At 36.1% G+C, this 24,070-nt stretch overlaps 1 protein-coding gene across 1 annotated transcript in view; it reads right to left on the minus strand.

Moving 5' to 3' along the window:
- The window catches only part of NEGR1 (neuronal growth regulator 1), an 848,329-nt gene that overhangs the window by 355,430 nt on the left and 468,829 nt on the right, over nt 1–24,070 (minus strand). The gene's annotated exons all lie outside the window — the stretch shown is intronic.

The raw sequence follows: 24,070 nt of genomic DNA on the forward strand, positions 1-24,070 counted from the left end.
CAGAGAAACAACCAAGTCCCTTAGCAATAAACTCAGATTTGACATTTGACTTTGGGAAAATGTGTGGTGGGGGAAGAGTGTCAAATTCCAGGTGTGACATGTCATCTCAGTGATGGCAATTGCCTCCCAGGGCCTCATAATTCAGGATATACTACAGGGAAGAAACATCTGGAAAGAGGACGTTAGTAAAAGAAAATCCCTCTAGCAAGGCTCTTCTCCCCAGAATGCATCACCTGTTGGCAGCAGATGCTGTGTGTAAAAAGAACCAGGAAAATCTTCACAAGCATTGTAGCTTATGGAGGCAAAAACAGGTGTTGGTTTGCTGACTATTCAAAGCCATTTCATATTCAGTTCAAGACTGCAAACTTTTACTGAGTATTATGGAGGGAATAATTCTGGACTCACAGGAAATACAAAATTTCCAAGGCATAATCCTTGCCCTCAAGGAGCTTAAAATTAAAAGAGGGAGGCAAACAGTAAGTAACTGAGAGAAGACAAATATTTTCCATGTTTTCCTTTTCTATTTTACATGAGTAACACATGTCTAATAGGTATACCTTGTGGGTTTGAAATAGCAAACATTAGTTTTATGTAAGGTTCTTTTAAAGTGAACCACGTAGGATAGTTTATGTGCAAAGTTATTCAGTGTGGTGCTATTTATAATAGAGGAAAAACTATGAATAACCTCAATGTAGGGCAACAGAAATAGAGGTATTGTTAGCTCTGCATCCAGAATAAGGTTATGGTACCGGGAAAGGACTTGGTATGATCTGAGGGAGCATCAGACTAGGAGAAAATAGAAGAGAAAAAAGATGCTTCTAGTCTGGGTGACATAAGCAGGGAAGAATGGTGATGTCTCAGGGATCTTAAACCCATCTAGTTCTGGTAGCTCTTCCTATGATATGGTTTGTGTATAAATCATGCATGCACACAAGTCAGAGGTCTCTATTGAACTCTGTGCATGACAAAGCAGAGTGTCTTATGGTATTTCCAATGCTCTATGCACCTGCACAGAAAGGCAGCAATGAGGAGAGCTAAAATATCTTACTATCCTAGGTGTATGTTCCTTTTCCATACACCTTATATTAAACTTCCTGAAACTCTTCTCATTTAGAAATTGAGCTTAAAATTAGTCTGAAAAGGAGCAAATGTGTTCAATTGCACAATTTTTAAATCACTAAATAAGTACAGATTTTAGTAGCATTTTGAATTGTCGTGTACACATTCAAGTATTTATGACCTAGAGCAGATTAATAAAGGAATAAATTATTCATCAAAATGTAAAACTGTTTAATTTGTAGGAAGTAATTATTAAAACATTATCATCATGGTCATCATCATCATGACACCATAAGTAAAAACAATGAGGTTCCGGCACTTGGGTGGTGCAGTTGCTTAAGTGTCAGACTCTTTGGCTCGAGTTCTGATTTCAGGGTTGTGAGATCGAGCCTCATGTCAGGCTTCATGCTTAGCTCAAAGTCTGCTTAAGACTCTCCCACTTTGCCCCCACTCCTCCCCAGCCATGTTCTCTCTCTCTCTCTCCCAAATTAATAATTAAATCTTAAAAAAAAAAGCCAACAACAACAATGAAGTGTGGAAGTTCTAGATATCAGTACAAAACACAGACTACCTCTCTCCTAATTGGGAATGTACATGATTTTACAACTGCACTCATAATTAATTGTTCTGTATGACCAGTTAGAGAGATTGAAGACCATTGGAAACTTTCTAAACAAAAGAGGTTGAAAGAGGATTTAGGGGTTGTGTTGGGGTTGAATGCTTTTTTGAATTCCCATATACATTTAAAAGAATTACTCTTGGGTCAACCAATTAATAATCTGCTTTGCCTTTAATTTTTTGAGGGTCTCAAATTCAACTACTACCTAGGACCCTGTCCTCAATGACTGTTCAGGGGAGGCCACAGTGAGGGGGTGATGCATATTTAGATGTAGCTCTAGATTTCAATTCACTAAAGGTCATTTAAATTTCCTGTTAATTTTTTTTTTAATATAATTTTTATTTTTTATAAACATATATTTTTATCCCCAGGGGTACAGGTCTGTGAATCACCAGGTTTACACACTTCACAGCACTCACCAAAGCACATACCCTCCCCAATGTCCATAATCCCACCCCCTTCTCCCAAACCCCCTCCCCCCAGCAACCCTCAGTTTGTTTTGTGAGATTAAAAGTCACTTATGGTTTGTCTCCCTCCCAATCCCATCTTGTTTCATTTATTCTTCTCCTATCCACTTAAGCCCCCATGTTGCATCACCACTTCCTCATATCAGGGAGATCATATGATAGTTGTCTTTCTCTGCTTGACTTATTTTGCTAAGCATGATACGCTCTAGTTCCATCCATGTTGTCGCAAATGGCAAGATTTCATTTCTTTTGATGGCTGCATAGTATTCCATTGTGTATATATACCACATCTTCTTGATCCATTCATCTGTTGATGGACATCTAGGTTCTTTCCATAGTTTGGCTATTGTGGACATTGCTGCTATAAACATTCGGGTGCACGTGCCCCTTTGGATCACTACGTTTGTATCTTTAGGGTAAATACCCAATAGTGCAATTGCTGGGTCATAGGGCAGTTCTATTTTCAACATTTTGAGGAACCTCCATGCTGTTTTCCAGAGTGGCTGCACCAGCTTGCATTCCCACCAACAGTGTAGGAGGGTTCCCCTTTCTCCACATCCTCGCCAGCATCTGTCATTTCCTGACTTGTTGATTTTAGCCATTCTGACTGGTGTGAGGTGATATCTCATTGTGGTTTTGATTTGTATTTCCCTGATGCTGAGTGATATGGAGCACTTTTTCATGTGTCTGTTGGCCATCTGGATGTCTTCTTTGCAGAAATGTCAAAAAAAAAATTTCCTGTTAATTTTGCTTTCACTAAAAAGTGTGCAGTCTGACTTGCCACAACTGCCTTCTCTCATTTCAGCCATCTATCACAGTTTCCTTGGTCAGGGTATGGAGCAATATCAGTAAGAAAAATCGTAGAATATATATCCAAACCAAATACTAATGATTTCTTTTCTCTCTCTCTCTCTCTCTCTCTCTTTTTTTTTAATTTAAGTTCTAGTTCATTGACATACAGTTCAATATTGGTTTCTGGAGTAGAATTCACTGGTTCATCATTTACAAATAACACCCACTTCTTATCATAACCAGTGCCCTCCTTAATGCCCATCATCCATCTATCCCATTCCCAACCCATCTCCCTCCATCAACTCTCAGTTTGTTCTCCATAGTTGAGTCTCTCATAATTTGTTTCCCTCTCTCTCTTTCTCTCCCTCCTGTATGTTCATCTGTTTTCTTTCTTAACTTCCACAATAAGTGAAATGAGTCAATGAGAGAAATACTAGTGATTTTACCCAACCAACCAACTGGAATTATTCCCCACCATTTGCTGTATGATGTACAACTGCATTTGTGAGAGGCGTCATTTGTTTTTTGTTTTGTTTTTAATGTGTACATATTTCTTACCTACATAAGTAAAATAAGCTTTTTGCTTGTTTGTTTAATGAACAGCCTTCATGGACTTGACTTAAATTTCTTCTAAGAATTCAACTGTAGGCTGGAACGTAACCAACAAAAATTTGAGAAGTCAGCACAAGGGTGACTAATCTATACAACATGGGGATTATGTGAGCACAGTGTTTTATTATAGTAAATGTCTGTGCAGATAATTTACAGAAATAATAAATACAATAGAGTTCACACCTATATTATGTTCCATGACATGTGAAGCCAGGTCATACATAACACTGAAAAACCCTTAGAGGATATATTTGATGATTATCTTAACTAGAAGTGCAAGACACTGACAATTTAGATCTGGAAAGTTGCATTGGCTCACTGGAATCAATTAATGTCCCATCAAGGTCTTAAGTTGTAAGAGTCCATGAAAGACCACAGCACATACAAATCATGTGGTAGAGTTCTTTAGATTGCCAGGGCTAATCGTGGACGAAGTATGTCTTTAATCTGGCCCCAAACAATCACAGATTATTGAAAGAAACACTAGTTTCATTATTTATCATAACTATGGTATTCTGGGCATTACAAAAACCACTTGCTTCCTTAGTAAAGGTGTTAAAATCACAGCAGTGTTTCATAGGCAACTGCACTCTTTCCATCATTCTCTGAAGTTACTACTAAAATCATTTAAAGGTTTTCACGTATCTAATTGATTTATGCACCCAGTCAGCACATGTGTTCTCCAAATGTGTTCACTAATCCAAACATGGAATAAAAAATATATGCTATCCCATCTCTTTGGTGTCCTGCTGGACTCACCTATCTCTACAGTGACTTCCTCCACCCCCAAAACTTACGACAAAGAACAAACTCTGAAATACAGATTTCTGAATGAATGTTAAGGGGTTAAAATTTCATCTTAAAGCCTGTGTCACTGATGGCTTTGATCATCTTAAAGCAAAAGAGATTTTTCTGGGTATCTGTCTCTTTGAGATAATAGCTTGCACCTATAACCCTCTGTACCACCTCAATCCTCCTTTTGTAGTTTCTTTGGTATAACGTCTTTTAAATCTGCCAGCGTCATGATATTTGCTTCTTTGTTTAGTGCCTCTTCTCATCATGGAACATAAGTAAAGACCTTGGGTAGGGACCTAGTTTACTCAACAGCCTATCACTAAAACCTAGAAAAGGGCCTGACATGTGGAAGATATTCCAAAAATATTTGTTTTATTGTTTTTTTTTTAACAGCGGAGCTAATATTTCTTTGACTTTGTAATGAGGATTTCCTATAGAATTTCATACCCCTGCAAGGATGATATAATATAAGTTCTGAGAATATAGTGAAAATGAAATTATAGTATCAAGGGTCCTCTGTAACTTTTTTCAAGGATTTTCCAATTTGGGGGACTCAATATTCTTTTTAACTTGTTTAAAAGCACAGTATTTTCCTATTTCACTGCCTACCATAGTTTTTGCCATGTAAACCCAGAGAAATAATTGGACAATAATCATATACATGTATATTCAATAGAATAGACTATCATATCTTACACAGTACTGTATGTGTTGGTTAGAGCATTTTTTTTTTTTAACTTAAAAAGATATGTAAATTTGGGGCCAAAAGGATTTGACTCTAAGAGTATGTACATATTATTTCGGCTTCTTTTTCCCTCTCCACAGACTTGGAGTCTAGGTTAGTTCAAATCAACTATATCTCTGAAGATTTTCCAAACTGCTTGAGTCAACAAGCTAGACATAACTATAAATCTTTGGAGAATTGGCTTTTTTTGCACTCCCATATCTGGTAATGGCTGGCAGCATCAAAAGAACAGTCTTCTTTTCCCTAGGCTGGCACTTCCCTTTTCAGTCTTGGCCAGCCCCCAGAAAGTGAAAGCAGATCTACGTTACATAACAAACCTCCTGGAAAAGGTGCTGTTCTCAAACTGAGAGAAGAAATTGTTTCATGATTTTTTCCCCCCTAAATTGGTTTGCTTGTGGGTGCCTGATGGTTTCCTGGCTTGCATCTAACTAGCAACATTGTTTTCTCCAGCTCATAGACTATAACTGACTTTTTATAGTTTATGACATTTCAGAGATTTCTATGGCTTCTCCCTTCATCCCATCAGATAGTGATAGGAGGAAAAAATAACCCAAGTGTGACTTGTAAATGAAAACTTGCCAGATTTGTGAATACCTACTGATGGAATATGCCAGGACTACTTTTGGGGGCAAAGAACGTGTTTGAGGGAAAAAAATGTATCTTTCAGACTTTGGTTCAAACTTTAAATCATGTCGCTTAACTTAGTGTTTTTCCTTTTCTAGAAAATCTATGTTCAAGTTTTACCCAATTGACCTTGTCCTTTAGGAGGCCAGCTATACAAAATGGTAAAACAGGTGGTAACCTATTTTAAGCCATCCATCCATCTATCCATCCATCCATCCATCCATCCATTCAACAAACATTTATTGAGCACCGACTAGATTAGCAAGACAATTCTTAAAGTTTATGTCTAAAGAGTGAAAGACCTAACACTATTAATTATAATATGGCATCATGAATCCTACAAAGTGAATTTTGCAATATAAGCTGTTTGGGGAGCACAGAGTAGTAAATCTAACTCTGCCTATGAAGTTGGATTAGAAGGGATGCTGATATTAGAAAAGGCTTTATGAAACAGATGGAATTTGAGTGGATGTTGATGGTTAAAAACAGTAGTTTTTAACTGCATCCAGCTAATCATTAACTGCATCCAGCTAATTATCAGGATAATCTATCAGATGAGTGTTTTATTATCTTGCGGTGGTGGAAAGGCTAATTCAGGAGATCCTTGACCAAAAGTGTAGCATGTAGCTGTAAGGTTTTCTAGCTTTATAGGGTGACAGAAAGACTTCTGCATGAACTATTCTCTCCTATTTATTTAAAGTCTCTATTGTAATTATAGAGGCCTTTCTTCATATCCTCAGAGCCATTATCTGCCTTCAAGGGCTTAATTTTTTTTTTTATTTTTTATTTTTTATAAACATATAATATATTTTTATCCCCAGGAGTACAGGTCTGTGAATCACCAGGTTTACACACTTCACAGCACTCACCAAAGCACATACCCTCCCCAGTGTCCATAACCCCACTCCCCTTCTCCCAACCCCCCTCCCCCCAGCAACCCTCAGTTTGTTTTGTGAGATTAAGAGTCACTTATGGTGACTCCCAATCCCATCTTGTTTCATTTATTCTTCTCCTACCCACTTAAGCCTCCATGTTGCATCACCACTTCCTCATATCAGGGAGATCATATGATAGTTGTCTTTCTCTGCTTGACTTATTTCGCTAAGCATGATACCCTCTAGTTCCATCCATGTCGTCGCAAATGCCAAGATTCAAGGGCTTAATATTAAAATGTAACTACCCCTAGAAGAGATGATGCCTTAATAGTTCGCATATATTTTCACACTTCCTGAGAGCAGCATGGTGGGTGTAGTGAGGGCTGCATACTGAAGGTAGAAAGATGTTATGGGCAACTTTTTCCCAGTTGTGATTTTCTCTTGGGAAAACCCAGAATTGGTTCTGCAGAGCAGTGAGCAAGACAATCAGCAATGGAGAGAAGAAAATAAACCTCTACGGGGAACAAACCTCACAGGACATGGAGTTACTGAAAAAAATCAACATGGAAATAGCTTCCCTCTCTTTCCCTTCCCTCCATCTAATGTTGATAACCTAATACATGGGCTACGCATCAGGGGGATGAAAGAAAGAGGCAAGTAATCCCTAAATTTTAAGATAGATTTTCTCACTGAAGAAAGGCGTAAGTATTTGCTAAATAGATTTTCCATGGCAAAAGGAATATATATTTCTTACATGTATATAGGTTATATTAAGATGGCTTTGCATACATGAGGGTTAAATGTGATAAAAGAATAAAGGCTATTTATATATTTAGAAAGGCTGAGTTTTGGTAGCTTTACATTTATTTAATGATTTTTAAATTTTTGGTTGATGGCGACTTTCCCACCTGCTTTGTAAACATTTTGAAGCAGGGGGAAAAAAATGACAACATTGTTATACAAGATTTTCAATATTTTGGACTGTAAAGATTTTTATTTTTGCTTAGTTTTGGCTAAAGAATCAATAGCTGGCCTCTACACATGAGTGTTTATACACCAGGGTTCAAATCCCTGCTGTACCTCAGGCTAGTTCAGCTTCACTTACTTGGATGGTTCAAAGATATAAAATACTGCTGAAAATCAGGACCATAATAGCAGCTACCCCCTCAGGCAGCAGCAGCAGGAAAGCTAGAGCACACTTACAGCAGAGTCATATATCACAGGGAATCTACAATGCTTGCTTAATTCACCCTTCTCCCTAGTAGAGAATAGTTACAAAATACACAAGAAGAACATCACAACTGAAATTCCTTAAAGACACAAATGTAGGTGTCCATACCTAGAGAGGCAGAATTCTTAAGAAACTAATTCTATAACTTTAAACCTGCAGTGATGGTAACATTTTATCAAGAATTCATAATGAGCTTTTTCCAGGAAACAATTTGGCAGTATACCTTAAGAACTTTAAAAAATTCTAACCCAGCTAGCTAATGATACCCCTTCCAGGAATTTTCTTAAGGAAAGTAGGTAATTTCTTTCAGTATCATCACTATTCCCATAAGCCTGGTGGCCAGCTCCACTGGTCTGTTTGAAAATGTGCCAGCAAATGCCCTCTGGAATAGCCTGGGTGAACTTTTCTTGTCGCATCCTTGGCACTGAATTATTCTCCACATAAGCCAGAGGAAACAGCCCAGCTGTGCCATACTAAAACCCAGCTGCCTTCTTAGCAAATATTTCCTGTAGCTACAAGCTTGCTTTAGTGTTTTTGAAACAGAAGAAAGTCCAATGTCTACCTTTGGACTCATAGAGCTATAATGTAACACCTGGCTCCTGATTTCATGAGGTAAGCCTGCTCCAGTTCAATATGAGTTTTCCTTGTTAGGTTGAGGTTTTATAAATACGTTTGAGCATATTTTTATATGTAAAGGCTGCTATGTTGTTTTTGGTACTTGCAGAGGAGATGCATCATTTCAGTGCAATCAGAAAAATAATGCATTCTCTGAAGTACTCTTTGCTCTTTGAATATAATTTTTTTTCTAATTATGAAGGTTATACACACCTATTGGAAAGAATGCAGAAAAATGCTACATTTACAGGGGGGAAAAAAACCCAAAACACCTATGAGGTTGAAACATCTAAAATTGTCCTTTGGTGGTTACAAACAAATGGCTTGGTGGCCAATGTTTTCATGTGACTCAGTACAATATTGTCTCACAATTTTGATAGAATCACTATTAATAGCTTCATATATTTCATTTAAGCCTTTTTATGCATGAATTTATGCACAGATCCCAGAGATTTCCATGTGGTCCAACAAGTTCACCAAGGAACTGTAGTGAATGAAAACAGTGCCCCATTCTCTAAGTCAAACATCTCCTAGAAACTGAGCTAGGAGGTGGCTGGAGAAGGATTCAAAAATGGACACTGGTTCTCTTCCCTTTCTTATTGGAAACATGTCTAACAAGAGGATACCTAGAGCAAAGGTTAATATTTGTTGGACATTTGCTATGTGTAATGTACTGAGAATTTAAAGAAATTTTGTTGTTGACAGGAGTGGGATCTATCATTGGGTAGAGTTCTATACATCCATTCCCCAATTTCTTCTTCCATCCACTCACCTGCTATTTTGTTAGTTGGCTTATATGGCAATTTTATAACATGGCCCCCAATTCTTCACCATTTCTTCCATCATTAGTGAGGTCTTAGTAGTGCTTTCATTATAATTTGAGTAGGTTTCTGGCCACCTCAAATAATAGAGTTTGAGTAGAAGTAATCATTCCTGTGTGACTTCCAAGACTGGATCATAAAGTACCATTTGTCTTTTGCTCTGTTGTCTAGGAACACTCACTCTTGGAGGTCTGAATTACTGTATAACTGGACTGACTACCTGGGAGTTATCACGGTGGAGAGAACACATGGGCCACACACGGAGAAGTTTTGAAACAACAGAAACAAAAAGGGCACCTAGGAAACACCCTGGGATACTCTTATAGGCTCTTAACTCTTCCAGTCCTTCCAGTAAGACTCCAAAGCACAGTATCATGAGTAAAATATATAAATGTAGTTGTTTAAGATAACTAAGTACAGGCATGGTTTGAAAAAAAAAAAAAAACATGAGAATTGGAAGACTACACTATCTGACTTCAAGATTTATTCTTATAAACCTCCAACAAAGACAGTGTGGCGTTGCATCAAGACAGATAGTGGAACAAAATTCAGACTCCAAAGGTGGATGAGGAAACTTCCTATGAGAATCAAACCCCTGATTACTTTTACTAAAAACTAAGATAATGAAATAAGAGTGAGTAATGTAGGTCAAGAGAAAATGTGCACCTTTACACTGGAAGTGATAGGGAATGATAGGAGGACCAAACTGAAGAGGGCAGTGATGACTGATAATTTCCATTTAGAAAATGGAAGTCCAGCCTTGCCAGATCTTTAGACATGAATTTTCTTCTTTTTGGGGACCATATACACTCATTATAGTATCTGCAAACTTATTCTGGCATCAACTTGGTCATCACATGCTGGAAAATTGTCATGATATAGAAATCTACATAGTCTATGATAGTAAACACTCCCATGGAGCTACATACTTTCAAAACCCTGACCATACACCACAAGTCCTGTGTGGTCTTGATTCAGTCATGAAGTTATAATCTTGCCATTTCTGCCTTACATCCTATTAAGCCCTGAGCCTATTCATTTGCCTTGGAGGGCCCAAGGAATCTATTTTCACATTACATTCCTTGGTTTCTCATAAAAGCTGTACATTATCACAAGAATGTGCAGTCGTTCACTTGCCATGAAATAACCATGATTAGATCTGCAGGGTGACTACAGTCTTGCCTTGGGAAATATTCTGAGAATAGGTTTTATTTAGAAATGTAAAAAATAAAATCATGATTCTCATTAATATTCTGTTCCCACCAAAATAATTTTCATCTACCTTTTAAAAAATTATCACATTTCTTTAACTACTTCTCTCTATGATAAGGCTTTATTTATGTTTTTAAAATGTAGCGACCAAGTGTTATTATGCAACTATATGCCAGGAGATCTCAGCACAGTCCTAGGGTTACATGCACAGATTCTTTCTAAAATTGGGTTAAAAGGTAATTTGCCATGTTGCTGGCCCCTGGATCATTAGTCACAGTGGCCTAAGTGCATTCTCTTATAATTCAATATCAGAGAAATTGCTTTTATGGCATTAACTATATTATATTCAAAATTGTATAAATTATTGAAATACTATGCCTACTGCCAAGATATAAGACAGTTCACATGGAAAAAGTTGCATTTTAAATTATTCATTGGAAAAAAAGTCATTCTCTTGCCAGAAATTGTTTTATACTGGGGCTAGATTCTGGGACGTACATTTAAATATGAATCACAAAAACTCTGGAAATTTCAGATAGTCATAATTTTCTTGGCATTGAATAAAAGGTGTGTCTCTTCAATTCACTGATTTCTATCAAGTGTATTAAATAGTACAAATTGTCTTGTATCTAAGTGTTAGTCTAATGAGCATTTGTAAGGAAAGCATCCATAGGTAATTCTTTGTAAAGTCATGGTAAAGTGATAGAGAGGATCCATATAAAAATACTGAAATTTGGTGACTTTCTTTCATTTACCGTTTTTGAATATAACATAACACCTATATAACTAATGAATTATATATCTTATGTACGCATATGCACATATATAAATTTTATGCATATATGCATGGATACATACATGTATGTATTTTGTTCTATAGTTGGCATATATTATACTGGATATGTGTGTTTATGTATGTATCCTGTAACCTCACTGTATCCCTTTGTTAATGCCAGAATATGATAATAAAGGAGCAGATGTAATTATAGGAAGACTAACCTTAAAAGATATCTCTATACAGATTTATGGATTATTCATTTGGTTAGAAGGTATTTATTTATCATTTGCTATTCACCAGAGACAATGATAGGTGCTAGTGATTTAAAATTTAATAAAACAGAATTGCTGCTTTCCAGTATCCTATATATATATAATGGAAAGAAACAGAGGTAAATTAAAAATATAATTATATAAAGTTATAGGAAAGGCATGTACATAAAGAATTATGTAAATACAAACAGAACTCAACCAACCCAGATGGAGATGGAGTGGGCTGATGAAGATACAAGACAATTTTTAGAATAATATGCTGTACCTATCTGGAGAAGTGCATTCTAAGCTGAATGACCCATGTATGAAAGCACAGAGCAGGGAAACATCGTGGGCCATTTTGTGGACCTTCATCATGGTTGCAATGGTTGACTGAACTACTTGGCTGATTACAACTGAAATTACACCCTTTATTTGCTTTCTAACCATGAACAAATTTCTTCTCTTTCTCACATATTTCTGGAAAAGTAATATGAATGCAGGAACTATTTTATATTGATCCCTGAGTATTGTATAGGATCATACTTGGACATTTTAAGTGCTCAGAAAGTGCTGAATAAGAATATTTTCATCCCTTCTAAATGTTTCTTATTTGGAGAGTTAGTCTGGCACATATTCATTAAAAAGCTATTCTCCCTCATATTAATTATTACATTCTGAGGAACAGAAATATTTTAACACGTCTCCTTTTTGAATCTAAAGAACATTCTGAGTAAACTACTCCCTGGAGTATTAAGAAAAAAAAATGTGTTTATTTTAGCTTCTCAAAGGTACCAATTGTATCACATATTTTCATATCCCAGTTGAAAAGTATCATGCATTTTTATTTAGACTTCTTGGATAATCCTATCATATTTTTAAGAGTTTAAATAAAAAAACAGTTAAGACAGAAAAGTATATTCCCTTGGGCATGAATGTTCTGAATTACCTCTCTTACCTCCCAAACTTTCTTGTTTTGAACACTCCAGCTTTATCACTTGGCTAATCCTCCAAAAATAAGCCAAATCCTGTCTTCTTTCTGAAAACTGGAAAACTCAATCTACTGAATAAACATTTGTTCTTTCATTCTATATTTTTGCCTATACCTCTCATAACTATTTTTTTTTTCTCACAGATACTATTATACTGGAAGGGTAAAAAGTATATCTAAATTTTTCTTTTGAAGGTTGAGAGAAATGAAGAACAAGCTTAGCTATGTCAAAATAACCAAAGTTACTTTTTGGGTAGGTTAACTAACTGTTCATAATTCTATGAACATATTGAGTGTGTATACATATATGTATTTTAGGAATCATTTGGTAGTTGTTAATGATAGCTTAAGCATCAAAATGGAGAAGTGCAGATAAGGAGCTCACACAGTCAGGAAGAATCCTATTGGGTTAAGACATTATAACCAGTATTGATGGGTAGATTCATGTGAATATGATGAGGGGAGTATTAGAGAAGTACCATAGGAATCTGTGTTTGGCACCTTCCTTTCCTCAATTTTAAACAATTTGGATAAAACTCTTGGATGCATATTTATTGATGAAACTGTATCAAGGGTCATATGTTCAGTTACATTCTTTACAATTTAAGAGTGAAACACTGACACGTTATTTCACAAGTATAGGTCAGTCAGAAAAGTAAAGTACTCCAACACAGTGCCATGTAAAGACACAACTTAAGGAGCTAAGAATGTTTATACAAAGATAAGAAATGTAAGGAAAGACAATTTTTTTGATTGATCTGATTGATCTGTGAATTTATTCTAATTTGTTCCAGTAAACTGAATAATGGTATATTTCAGTCCATTATAATGAAATATATATGAAACAAGAAGTGTCCTCACAATTAAAAGGCATATTTTATAAAAATGTAATCTCTAAAGGGAAACCCTCCTACACTGCTGGTGGGAATGCAAGGTGGTACAACCATTCTGGAAAGCAGCATGGAGGTTCCTCAAAAAGTTGAAATTTCACTACTGAGTATTTAGCCTAAAGATACAAACGTAGTGATCCGAGGGGCACGTGCATCTGAATGTTTATAGCAGCAATGTCTACAATAGCCAAACTATGGAAAGAACCTAGATGTCCATCAACAGATGAATGAATAAAGAAGATGTGGTATATATATACAATGGAATACTATACAGCCATCAAAAGAAATGAAATCTTGCCATTTGCGACGATGTGGATGGAACTAGAGGGTATTATGCTTAACGAAATAAGTCAAGCGGAGAAAGACAACTATCATATGATCTCCCTGATATGAGAAAGTGGTGATGCAACATGGGGGCTTAAGTGGGTACGAGAAGAATAAATGAAAGAAGATGGGATTGGGAGGGAGACAAACCATAAGTGACTCTTAATCTCACAAAACAAACTGAGGGTTGCTTGGGTGAGAGGGGCTCGGGGAGAGGGGCGTGGGGTTATGGACACTGGGGAGGTTATGCGCTATGGTGAGTGCTGTGAAGTGTGTAAACCTGGTGATTCACAGACCTGTACCCCTGGGGATAAAAATACATTATATGTTTATAAAAAATTAAAAAAATTAAAAAATAAAATTAAAAAAAACTTGAAAAACTAGGTTCAGAAGTAACAGCAACTGTGGCATTTCTGGAGATGATTACATAGGTTATCATTTATAAATGTAGGCAATCTAATTTAAATAAAGTTAAGTGTAACATTAAAAAAATGTAATCTCCCTGTCATCATAAGAGTCTCAGAAAATGTGGAAGAGCAATAGACTCAAAGAAAGGATCACTACGTTGAGTGGGTGCTTGGGTCAAATATACTCCTGGGATTTTTCAACAGTTGTGTTCTTTGACTCTTTGCTGTACTGTATCCAGATGAAGAAACAAGTCCAAGTAAAACACCCTGGACACATTAAAAGGCCTGGATAAATTATTATTTACTGCTCACTTTCAGTGCTTAAAAAGCAATAGGCCTGAGTAAGTTCTTGTTGGATTCTTGTCATGGAAAGAACATTTGATTAATATCTTTGTGGGGGAAAAAAGATATTATTCTTTGCTATCTGAAAACTCCATTGGCCAATTTTATATATTCCTTTGCCAAAATAATATGAATATTACATCAGCTGTTTAAACCTAAGCACATTTTTGAGTTTGTGTGCATTACAGCAGTCACAGTGTATGCATCCGGACCAGTGTGTTAGTGTAAACAGATGGAAATATGTTTCTCAGTTGATGAGTAACATAAGAGCCCTTCTCATCCTGTTTCAACAAACACCTAAACCCACACACTTTCTGCCCTGGTTTCTCTTTTCTTTCAACATTTATCTTTGAATTGCTTTTAATCTCCAGAGATGGGATGACCACCTGCCTTTCAAACATATTGCAAAAACAGCAGTGACTATGGTTGTTTTTTGCCAGTCAGTTACTTTACTGAAGAAAACATGTACCAAATGACAGCAGAGTCACCAGCTGATGAGAGGATTTATTATGTATATAACATTGTGCTTTTTGGTTGGAAGTCAGCAGCAGCATTGTGCTAAGATTTTAGTATCAAACTGTTTCTATTAGCTGAGAGTTGTAACACTCAAATGGTACCTTAAATGACTGAGTTGTATGTTTGCCCCTGCATGATATTTTGTAGAAAGGGGAATTAAACAAAATTTATAGGAGAAAAAAAAAAAACAACTTTTGTAGCAGGGAAATATAATATGTTCCTTTGTGGGTGTAATAAGTCTGCTAATTGGTTACCAAATTGATTTCCTCTTCTTGGCATATGGCTAGCTTGTTTCCCAGTATCCCTTGCTGTTATTCATGGCTAAGTATTAAATAATAGAATGTGAGCAAGAGTAATATGTGATACTTCCACACTTGGTCCACAACAACTTCCTATTGGTGATCCTCCATGTTATTTTCCCCTACATAGCTATGCACAGGGCCTTGGGAATTGAAAATCATATATTGAAGATGATGAAAATATAAGACAGAGAACTGGTTTCTAGAGAATGTAGAGCACCTATAATGAACAACTGACTTGGATGTTCTTTTTTTTTTTTTTTAAGATTTTATTTATTTATTTGACAGAGATCACAAGTAGGCAGAGAAGCAGGCAGAGAGAGAGGAAGGGAAGCAGGTTCCCCACTGAGCAGAGAGCCCGAAGCGGGGCTTGATCCCAGAACCCTGGGATCATGACCTGAAGTCAAAGGCCTTAACCCACTGAGATACCCAGGTGCCCCTGACTTGGATATTCTTTAGCAAGAAATAAATAATATTCCCAGATTTTTAAAAGAAATCTTCCAGTATTTAAGGAACTAACCTCTATGTTTTGTAACTTTATTTTTATAACAAAAGACAATAAAAGAAAGAAAATATAAGGAAATAATTGCTATTATATAACTTAGTCCTGAAAATAAAAACATCACTGATTCATTTCATTCTATTTTTAAAGGATTTATTTATTTATTTATTTGACAGATAGAGATCACAAGTAGGCAGAGAGGCAGGTAGAGAGAAGGCAGGGGGAAGGTAGGCTCCCTGCTGAGCAGAGAGCCCGACGTGGGGCTCAATCCCAGGACCCTGAGATCATGACCTGAGCTGAAGGCAGAGGCTTAACCCACTGAGCCACCCAGGCACCCCAGGGATTTGTTTATTTTTTGAAGAGAGAAAGAAAACATGCATGAGATCAGGGGGAGGGGAAGAGGAAGAGGAAGAGGGAAAGAATCCTAAGCAGACTCTCAGATGAGTGCAGAGCCCAATGTGGCTCTCTGTCTTATGACACTGAGGTCATGACCTGAGCCAAAATCAAGAGTCAGAAATTCAATCAACTGAACCAATCAGAAGCCCCAAAATATCACTAATTAATTTTATGAAACTGACAAAATGTGATATTAAACATGGACAAGAAGTATACAAGAAAAGTATTTTCACTCATGAACACAGAAAAAATATAATTATAGTATTGAATCCATCAAGTGAAATTCATTTTTTATACATATATATGTATAACATGTGCATATATATGTTATAAATGCATATGTATAATACATATACGTGTGTGTGTGTTTGTGTGTATGGAAATGGTGCATTACTCCTGGACTGGGGATTTTGTTCAATAATATTCTAATTTAATACTTCACAGAAACAGATTGAAGAAGTATATATTATGATCTTGTCAATAGATACAGAGAAAACATTATATAAAAAGAAACACTATAACAAAACAGTTACAATCTAGAAATAGAAAGTTTTGTTCATACTGTCACTAAAAAGATCTACAAAGATTCACAATGATTATTGTCTTTCATTATGAAGTGTTAGACATATTTCCTTAAAACTTGATCAAGGTAAGGAATCCCACTTTCACTGCTTCTATTTTACATTATACTGGAGTTCTTAACAAGTTTCATAAGATTAGGAAAAAACTTACAAGTATTAGTATTGGAAAGAAAAGCCCAAAAGAGTCACTAATCATACTAATCATTCTTTGTAGAATATTCAAGATAAGTAGTGTAGTTCTGAAGTTGATGAAATTCATGAAACTTTATCTGGACTACAAAACACGTGTTAATTCTTCCCAAAATCAATCTATACATTTGATAAAATTGATCTAAAATTTCCATTTTTATTTTATTCACAAAATTCTACAAGATGAATTAATATTGTATTAATATTAATGTATTAATATTGAAGGGTAAGGGACAAAGAGTAGCCAAACAGCCTTGAGTAAGAAAAATAAAGAGAGGAACTTTTACTACCAAACTCTCTCCTTCCTCTGCCCCTCTCCCCACTCTCATTTGTGCTCTCTGTTGCTCTCTAAAAAATAAATAAATAAGTAAATCTTAAAATAATGGAGAGGCACCTAGGTGGCTCAGCTGGTTAAGCTTCTGCCTTCAGCTCAGGTCATGATTCTGGGATCCTAGAATGGAGCCCCACTGTTGGGCTCCCTACTCAGCAGGGGAATCTGCTTCTCCCACTCCCTCTTCCTCTACCCCTGCTCCTGCGTGTACTCTCTCTCTCTCTCTCTCTCATTCTTTAAAATAAATGTCTTTTAAAAAAATCTTTAAAAAAATGGATAAAGGATATAAATAGGAAATTTATAGAAGAATTTTAATCATAAGAGAGGTAAATTAATGACCACTTTGGCTAGCAGAATTTCATTAATAGTTAGGAAAGTATTAATTAAAAGAACATAATTTCATTTATTCTTCTCGTACCCACTTAAGCACCCATGTTGCATCACCACTTCCTCATATCAGGGAGATCATATGATAGTTGTCTTTCTCTGCTTGACTTATTTCGCTAAGCTTGATACGCTCTAGTTCCATCCATGTTGTCGCAAATGGCAAGATTTCATTTCTTTTGATGGCTGCATAGTATTCCATTGTGAAACAAGATGGGATTGGGAGGGAGACAAACCATAAGTGACTCTTAATCTCACAAAACAAACTGAGGGTTGCTGGGGGGAGGGGGTTTGGGAGAAGGGGGTGGGGTTATGGACATTGGGGAGGGTATGTGCTTTGGTGAGTGCTGTGAAGTGTGTAAACCTGGCGATTCACAGACCTGTACCCCTGGGGATAAAAATATATGTTTATAAAAAATAAAAAATTATATAATTAAAAAAAAAGAAAATATGAAAGCAAAAAAAAAAGAGCATAATTTCAAATACATAATATTGGTAAAGTTTTAAAAGTTATATACTATCAAGATGATAAGGATATCTATATAGTACACAATGACGAAAATAGTAAAAATCTGCAAAGAATTTGAAAACAGCTAATAAAACTGAAGATGCAGACATATCTCTACAATTCCATTTCTAAGTATTTTACATATCCTAGAGCTTTGTTGCTTTAAAGTGTGGTTCTCCGTCACCTGGAAGCTTGTTATAAATGCAGATTCTCAAGTGTGCTCAGCTCTGCTAAATCAAAAGCTGCAATTTAATGAGTTCTCTAGGTAACTTTCATGCATATTAAAGTTTAAGAAGCACTGTCCTAGACAAGAGTAGTTGTTTTTAAGACTGGAGACACATTAAGAAAACCTGGGATGTTCTTTTTTTAAAAAAATACTTTATTTATTTATTTGAGAGAGAGAGAGAGAGAAAGAGTGAGAGTGCATGAGTAGGGGGGAGGGCAGGAGCAGAGGGAGAGGGAGAAGCAGGTTTCCCCCTTAGTGGGAACCTGATGTGGGGTTTGATCCCAGGACTCTGGGATCAAAACCTGAGCTGAAGGCAAATACTTAACTGACTAAGCCACCCAGCCACTCTGGGATGTTCTTAATATATTCCAAAGTCCTACTCCAGACAAAACTGAATTGCCATTTATATATAGTATTCAAAAGATTTCCAGATGATTTCACTAGGTTTACATGGTTGAGAACCTCTGTGCTAGAGAAGATCTTACATATGCACAGGGAAATCTATCAAAGATAATACAGTTTGAAAAAAAGCAAAAATCTGGATAAATCCTAAAAGTCCATGGATTTATAAACTGTTAGGTTATGCAAGTGCTAGAGAAAATCTCACATATGTGCAAGGAAATCTATTAAAGATAATATAGTGGGTAAAAAGCAAAAATCTGGATAAACCCTTAAAGTCCATGGGTTTAAAAACTATTAGGTGATACAACACTCTCCTGGACTACAGATAAATACTTTCACTTGGTCTATGTGTATTAGTATTGACGACTCTAAAAAATGAAACCTTGAGTGCAAAAATTGGTGGCCAGAGAACAGGCAAATAGATCAATGAAACAGAATAGAAGGGTCAGAAATAGACTCACATAAATACAGTCAACTGATCTTTTACAAAGAAGCAAAGACAACAGAATGGAGCAGTCTTTTCACTGAACAACTGGACATCCACACATTAAAGAAGTAAATAAATAAAAAGAATATAGACATAATATAGACATAAGCCTTACACCCAAGAATGAACTCAAAATGGATCCTAGACCTAAATGTAACATGTAAATTTTAAAAATCCTAGAATATGACATAGGAGAAAAACCCAGATGACTTTGGGTACAGTGATGACTTTTTAGGTAAAACACCAAAGGCACAATCCATGAAAGACATAATTGATGAGCAGGACCTCATTAAAATTAAAAACTTCTGCTGTGCAAAAGACAGTATCAAAAGAATTAGAGCACAAACCACAGACTGGGAAAAATCTTTGCAAAAGACACATCTGATCAAGAACTGTTACCCAAAATATACAAAGAATTCTGAAAATTCAACAATTAGAAAACAAACAAGCCTATTAGGTAATGGGCCAAAGGCCTTAATAGACCTTCTCACCATAGAAGATTTATAGATGGCAAATAGCACATGAAAAGCTGCTCCACATTATATGTCATCAGGGAAATAAAAATTAAAACAATAATGAGATACCATTACACACCTATTAAACTGGCCAAAAGCTGGAATGCTAACAATACCAAATGCTGGAGTGGATATGGAAAAATTGGAGCTTGCACACATTGCTGGTAGGAATGCAAAACGGTACAACCATTTTGAAAGGCAGTATTTGAGTTTGGTTTTTTTTTTTTTTTTTGGTTTATTTAAAAAATCTAAATATATATACTCTTAGCATATGATACAGCAATCATACTCTTTGGTATTTACTCAAAGGAGTTGGAAACATATGTCCATACAAATTCTGTACTCATTTATACTGACTTTATTCATAATTGCCCAAACGTGGAAGCAACAAAGATATTTTTTACTAGGTGAGTGGATGAATAGTGTACTTCCAGATGATGGAATATTATTCACTGCTAAAAAGAACTGAACTATCAAGCTATGAAAAAACATGATGTAATCTCAAATGAATATTTATAAGTGGAAGAAGCAAATCTGAAAAGGCTATATACAGTATGATTCCACCTACATGACATTCTGGATAAGGCAAAAATATGGAGATGGTAAAACGATAAGTGGTTACCAGGTAGGGGTTAAGAGGATGAGAACAGGATTGAACAGGCAGAGTCCAAAAGATTTTTAGCATAGTGAAAATACTCTGTATGATATTATAATGAGGGACACATATTATTACACATTTTTCCAAATACAGAATATACAATACTAAGAGTAAACTTTAATGTGAACTATGGACTTCTGTGATTATGATGTGTCAATGGTAGGTTCATCAGTTGTAAACAATGCACCACTCTGGTGGGGGATGTTGATAATAGGAGGCTGTGTACATGTTGGGGGAGGGAGTACACGAAAAATCTCTGTAACTCCCCTTCAATTTTGCTGTGATCCTAAAACTGTTCTAAAAGTAAAAATACCAAAACAAAATAAGGGAAGTCTGGGTGGCACATCCAGTTAAGCATCCAACTCTTGGTTTTGGCTCAGGCAGTGATCTCAGGCTTGTGAGTTCAAGCCCCACATCAGGCTCCATGCTCAGTGCAAGGTCAGCTTGAGATTCTCTCTTCCTCTCACTCTGGCCCTCCTGCTTGTGTGTTCACTCTTTCTCTCAAATAAATAAATAAATCTTTAAAAAATACAAAATAATATGAAATAAAAAGATTATAACATAAGATTATGTTTATTGATCTTTTAAGATTTCAGAATTAACAAATGTTCAATGGAGAAAAAAAACACAACAGTTGGGAAAGAACGATACAGTCTGAAAATGTGACACCATTAATAAAAATACTTAGAATACATAAAATATTCTGTAAATTACGATGGTTACATATATGTATAAACATGTAGAGGTAAGATATACACTAAGAGTAGACAGGAATCATGGGAGGGAAACAGAAGGATCAAATGGTTAGCTGTATGGACATATTATTTCCTTTTTTTAAGTCAAGTGAATCTATATTATTGAGTAGTTAAATTTGTGTGTTGGTATATTGATGCTGATATTGTTTTAAGTTAACTGTATTTTTCAAAATTCAAAAAGCATAATAAATTTTTAAGCAAAATCTTGATTAAAAGCTTCATAAGGTTGTGGTGAATCTGTAAACGAGATGTGATGCTTGAATGAAGGGACAGCCTTGTAAAGTGAATGCTACCTAGGTGTTAGCTGGCATTATGAATAAAAATTGTTTTAATAAAATTTTGACAAAATCACAAATAATAACATTACTAAATGAAAATAGAATCACTATAATGTGAACCAAAGCATTCATAATTTTCCAGCCTTATAACCAGGCTTCTCTCTAATGGTTTTTTCCCCTCTTTCCATCTTCATGGGAATGTTCAACCTAATCTTCCTTCCTATCTTCTTCATTACCTTCTTCCTTTCTATTTCCTGTTTTCTTTCTCTTATAATTACTTGCTTACTGCTTTTGCATACAATCTATTCATTTCCTGTTACCTCTTCATTTTTACATTTTTCTTGTTTCTCTCTATACATTCTGAGTGTGACATGACATGCAGCTACTATGCAAGTAAATGATCATAGAGTTTTATTTTTTTTTTTAAAGATTTTATTTATTTATTTTACAGAGAGAAATCACAAGTAGATGGAGAGGCAGGCAGAGAGAGAGAGAAGGAAGCAGGCTCCCCGCTGAGCAGAGAGCCCGATGTGGGACTCGATCCCAGGACCCTGAGATCATGACCTGAGCCGAAGGCAGCGGCTTAACCCACTGAGCCACCCAGGCGTCCCGATCATAGAGTTTTAAATATAAAATGCTATAAAATAGCAGTATATATTTAATGTATATATACTTATATTTATTAATTAATATAACACTTTTTCATATATATGAAAATAGCAACATCCGATGGAAAACATTAATTTTTTGTTGGCTTCATTTCTAATTAAGGTCTATGGTATTTGTCATCAAACATCAAATGCGACCACAAAATGATATACTTTCCCCCAAACTATTTGGAAACTAGGAAGGGAACAGTGTTTTGTTTATTGGTACATTGTGAAAGAAAGAACAATTATAATTTAGACCCAGACAAGTTTTGGGGGATCATTTTAAAGTCTCATTTAGTTCTAGAAAAATGATGCATTTCTGTGTGCACACAGAAGTCTCAGATAAACCAACTTTCGGTCATGAAAATCTAGCTTTTGTAGGAATACTGATGCAAACTTTGTTCTCTTGACTGCGTATTAATACAATTCTAAGTTTTAATTGCCAAACATTCAGCTAGCCTGAATTTCCATCCAATCTCCCACCTCTGTCCACCACATAAACCTATATACCATTCCTTCCAAGCGTATGGATGCCTTTTCTCTGTGTTCCCCATGCCACTCCCCCCCCCCACCACCCCTCATCTCAGGAGGTGACATAGAGCCTCGAGCACCTTTCAGCCAGTTCTTAGTGAGGACTATTATTTACACATCTCCTTGGGAAGCATGCAAGACACTTGGGAGAAGACATTCTGCCTAACTACGGTTTTATCTTCAATCTGTTTTACCCCCTTAATTTCAGAGGTAATGACTAATAAAATCAGTGCTCTTTTTTTAATTCACCTCCAAACAATGTTGATTTTGTGTTTTTTTTTTTCATCAAGTTTAAATAATCTAGAAAATGAAGTGTGATTAGAAGCCAGTGGCCAACTTGCTTGTTTTAATACAGTGAATAACGGTACATTGAAAAATTTTTCAAAATGAATTCCAGGGTATATTAATTTTATTTATCAGAAAGTTGGTAAATATCTGTCAGTTATAAGGAAACTGTTCTCTCTCTCTTTCTCTGTTTTGTTTTGTTTTTGGACATTTATTTGAGGGGCGCCTGGGTGGCTCAGTGGGTTAAGGCCTCTGCCTCCGGCTCAGGACATGATCTCAGGGTCCTGGGATTGAGCTCTGCATTGGGCTCTCTGCTCAGCGGGGAGCCTGCTTCCCTTCCTCTCTCTCTGCCTGCCTCTCTGCCTACTTGTGATCTCTGTCAAATAAATAAATAAAAATCTTAAAAAAAATTTAGACTTATTTATTTGAGACAGAGAGCACACTCACACATGTGTATACCCTGTTGGGGAAGGGGCAGAGGGAGAGGGAGAGAGTCTTATGAGGACTCTTTGCTGAGTGTGGAGCCTGCTTATGTTAGATCTTAGGACTCTGAGATCAAGACCTGAGCCAAAACCAAGAGTTAGATGCTCAACTCACTGAGCCACCCAGGTGCCCTGGCACCATTCTCTCTTAAGCAAGACAGATACCACATTCCCCTACAATCTCCTAGTGAGCCAGGGGCCATGTGAGTACAAAGAGATATCACAAAGGGAGTAAAAAATTGCTCAGTACCAAATAATAGGATACCTATTAAATTATAAAAGAGTTGAGGAGTATTTTGCCTGGAGGGCTAGGGAAGATTTTTTTTAAAGGCCACAGGTTTTATATAGGGGCCTGATATAGATTATTAGGGGCTGAAGGGTAGGGACCATGAATTAGTAATTTTTTACAGAAGGCACTTATATCATTGGAGCTCATTATAAATATTTGTTAGATGACAGAAGAAAGGATTTGTATCACTAAAGGGGAGACGAAGGGACTTTAGATCAACCAGAACTGTTTTCAGAAAGACAGGTAGGGATACTAAAGAACAGAAGAAAATGCTCCTCAAATACTTAAATATTCATGACCTCATTTATCTCTTACAGTCATTTTGTGAACTAGGACTTTTTAATTTTAATTTATTA

Source organism: Mustela nivalis (genome assembly GCF_964662115.1).
Source record: "Mustela nivalis genome assembly, chromosome: 10".
Classification (NCBI taxonomy): Eukaryota; Metazoa; Chordata; class Mammalia; order Carnivora; family Mustelidae; genus Mustela; species Mustela nivalis.